This window comes from Myotis davidii, unplaced genomic scaffold (genome assembly GCF_000327345.1).
Source record: "Myotis davidii unplaced genomic scaffold, ASM32734v1 scaffold497, whole genome shotgun sequence".
NCBI lineage: Eukaryota > Metazoa > Chordata > Mammalia > Chiroptera > Vespertilionidae > Myotis > Myotis davidii.
In genome coordinates this window covers 2,329,864-2,333,495 of record NW_006288434.1, presented here as the reverse complement: position 1 = coordinate 2,333,495, position 3,632 = coordinate 2,329,864, and the positions used below count along the sequence as shown (strand labels likewise).

Genomic DNA, 3,632 nt, shown 5'->3' with positions numbered 1-3,632 from the left:
GTATTGGCCTCTGCGTGTCGTCGGGGCAGAGAGACCTTCCTTAGTAACAGGCTCTCACACGCATCATGACCCCCAGTCCCTGGACCTTTTCTGCTCTTTTCATCACCATCTTCCTTGTATTTTGCTCGGAGACAGTATGTTCAGTGGTGAAGGAATTAGAGGTTAACGACAGACGTTAACCAGCCCCGTGAAAGTGAGCACGTTTCTCCGCTTTTCTGGGTTTCTATTCCTACAAGGTGGGATGGGAGTCACTGGAGAGCGAATGTATTCCCGTGTAGGAGGGGGGCAGGGTTTCAGTGCTGCCCATTCAGGCACGGAGGATCCCCTCCTCTCCTCAGTCTTGCACTGGGCTGGTCTTTCCAGGCACACACCTGGGCCACCCTCCCCTCGGAGCCTTCCATCCCTGCTCCTCAGCTGCCTTCATTGCTGGAGAGAGCCAGGGCCGTGGGCATCTACGACCTCAGAGTTCTGACCACCTCTTGGAAATTGTTAATTCCTTGTTCATATGCTGTGACAGTCCCCGCATCACAGTTCCGACACGATCCGATTCTTCCCCTCTAAATACTGAAAAATCAAAACTTTTGCTGCGAATTCGCCCCTCTTTTCCTCCAGTTATCTTATAATTGTATTTCCTTCTGTCGCCTTGGTATTTTAAAAACATCTTCCTCCATCGCCTCTTCAAACCTGCCTGTTTGGATTTTAAGTGCGCTGGCCAGGTGGGTCCTTGTAACCACAGGTGAGGGTATCATGGTCAGTTCCTGCGGGGTGACAGCTACTCTGCATCTCCACCGGCCCTGCCTCAGCCCAACCACGTTTTCCTGTACTTGGACCCCTGTGATGGCTGGGCTTCTCTTGCCCTTAACAAGTCATTCCTCACGTCATAGGGAGAACAGTCTTTTAAAAACATATATGGGGTCTTGTCATTCTCTTGTTTAATTTCCCTGGTAGCTTTCCATTCTATTATACATAGAATAAAATTCCAACCCTCGGCCTGCATGACCCAGTCTCTCCCTCCCTCCCTCCCGCCCTCTCTTCCTCTCCTCCCTTCCCCACTCTCTTCCTTCCTCTCTGTGTTCCAGCCACACTGGCTTCCTCTCTGTTCTTTGAACCTCCCACTCAACCCCACCACATTCCTGTCACCCGGATTTTGCATTTGCCTGAATGTGCTCTCCCTCCCCCGACTGATTACATGGGTGCTTCCACCTCACCCTTCAGCTCTCAGTTCAGATGTCACCTCCTGAGAGAGACCCGCCTTCCCCAGTCACTGTCTGGTTATTTCTTTCCTAATACCACAGCCTGCCATTGTCTTGTTATTTATTGTTCATCTCTTTACTCAGCACAGAGTCCGCGCTCAGCGAGTATTTGTTGGGTGAGGGAACCCTCCTCACCGTTCGCATCAGGTAGAAATAGTGTTTGGTGGCACGAACAGAAACCAGGCCAGTGTGGCCTAGCAAGTAGAGGGTTTATCTTTGCGCTTAACAGAAAGTCCGGAGGTGGCAGCTGCACTGCTCAGGGAGGCGCAAGGAGCTGGCTCTCAGAGTTTATTGCTTTCCATTCTTGGAGTGTGGATTCCATCCTCTAGCTGCAAGATGCTGCAGCATCTTATCTTAGATAGGAAGAGGAGATGCAGAGAAGAGCAATTTTAAAAAAAATCTGTAAAGCAATAGCTTTCCCAAAACCCAGTCAGCTTGCTTGAGTCTCCTTGGCCAGGACTATGTTACATGACTAGCTGGTGCAAGAGTGAAGGAAATCACGACAATAGCTAGATCCATACCACCCTTAACGTATTGGGTCCTTTTGGCCAGGAAAGAAAAAGAGGAGAAGAGATTTCGGGTAGACTGTGAGCAGGATATGTCAGAGAGGAGAGAAGATTAGCAGGAGCAAGGGAGAAGGAGGAACGGAAGTAGGTTAGTGAGGAGGGGAGATGTTCTGCCGAAAACCATAGGAATGTAATTACTGGTATTAAGATTTTGCAATAATAATCCTATATAATAAAAGGCTAACATGTAAATTGTCCCCTCAACCAGGAGTTTGACCAGGGGGCAGGGCTGGCCAGCCAACCTCCCCCAGCCCCTCCCCCTAGCCGGCCCAGCCTGATCAGCCTCGATTGGGGCAGGCCGGCTGGACCCCCACCATGCACGAATTTGTGCACTGGGCCTCTAGTAATAATAGTAACTGTCTTTGTAACATTCCCATGTGTCAAGTGAGTTCATAAAGGTGGCTATTTGCTGAAAGAAACGTGTGAATATTGAACTAGTTTTAGAAATAATGCAATAATACCCTAAACTTCAATCTTTTACTAGAATGATCTGTTGACATCAGACTGATGGGTACAAGAGATACGTGGTGGACGTACCTCTGCTTTCTGCTTCATTCTCCTGCAGAGCTAATGCCGCAGGGAACTGACGTGCCAGCTGATATTCTGTGGCACCAATTTCCAACGAGTAGGCACATTTATAGAGGGCCACCGTGCAGGGCCGTGCTGGCGCTCCGGCCCGGGCTTCTGTCGGAGAAGCAGCAGACAGCCAATTGGCTAATTTAAGGAGTCGACACTATTTCCTGTGGACGCTCAAAGCTATCGCCCTGCTCTTGTCTCTAGGGCTTATGGACTTTCAGGCATGAGAAAGCCGAAAGGATCTGTAGAAGATAACGGGGCGTTTGGGAAACCAGTCGTCATAACAACAGGGCAGGCAGCGGCCACAATGGAAGCGGGATCGCCTGTGCACTGTAAGAGGGACGATTCCGGATTAAGCGCCTCCATACACGATGAAATTGAGGCCTCATTAAATTATTACGTCCGATAATCACCACTTTACAAGGCCGGCCTTCCTAGCACACGCTCCTGTTTGCTTGCCGGGGTGACAAGCGATGTGTGTGCAAACACAGATGAACACAGCCAGGCCTCGTGAGCATGGTTCCGTTCATTGCATGCCCAGCATGTGCCAGGCACTCCACAGTCCGTACCTGATTCTGTTATCCCCATTTTACAGACGGGGACGTCAGAAAGGCGAGGTGCTTGCCCAAGTGCCTGTAGGTTGTAAGTGAGTGAGGGGGTTGGGAAGGCAGGTCTAGATTATTCTGAGCCCCGTGGCCTTTCCTCTCAGCTGATCACTAGCTCGTGACCTCTTTGCTTTCACCGGGTCATTTGCAATGGCTTTCTGACCGGCCTCCCACTGCTATCCCTGTCACACCACTGCCAGGCGAAGATTCCTGAAGCAGAGCTGGGATCGCTATTGTGTGCTTCTGCTCAGAGCCTTCCATGATGATTTCCCTTTGCCCACTGAAGGCAATTGTCTTAGCCTGGCATTTAAGGCTTTCTCTCCAGCCTCCTCTTCCACTAGCTGCCTGCAGTCCACTCCGCTCAACCAGACTCAGGGGCTGCCTTGTCCCACCGCCCCCACACCTCTGAGAGCCCTTCAGCTTCCGCACACCCGCCTCAGTCACCTGTTCCCTTCTAGCACTCACCTCCCAGGACTCTCGTTCTGTTTTCAATGTTCTTGTTTATGGCCATGTCTTCTATCCCCTCTCACACTGTGTCCACTCTCAAAGGCAGTGTCAGGAAAGGCCTGAGAAGGACTTTTCCTGGGGAGAGTTCTTGGGAACACTGTGAAGGAGGTGGGACAGGGCGGGGA

At 51.0% G+C, this 3,632-nt stretch overlaps 1 long non-coding RNA gene across 1 annotated transcript in view; it reads right to left on the bottom strand.

Moving 5' to 3' along the window:
• Positions 1 to 1,042: 1,042 nt before the first annotated feature.
• Positions 1,043 to 3,632, bottom strand: part of LOC107182572 — a 4,367-nt gene continuing 1,777 nt past the window's right edge. Inside the window, exons 2-4 of the long non-coding RNA XR_001513288.1 lie at positions 3,466 to 3,604; positions 2,357 to 2,503; positions 1,043 to 1,606 (exon numbers count right to left, since the gene is read on the bottom strand). This is a non-coding gene — a long non-coding RNA (uncharacterized LOC107182572). The remainder of the gene's footprint in view (positions 1,607 to 2,356; positions 2,504 to 3,465; positions 3,605 to 3,632) is intronic.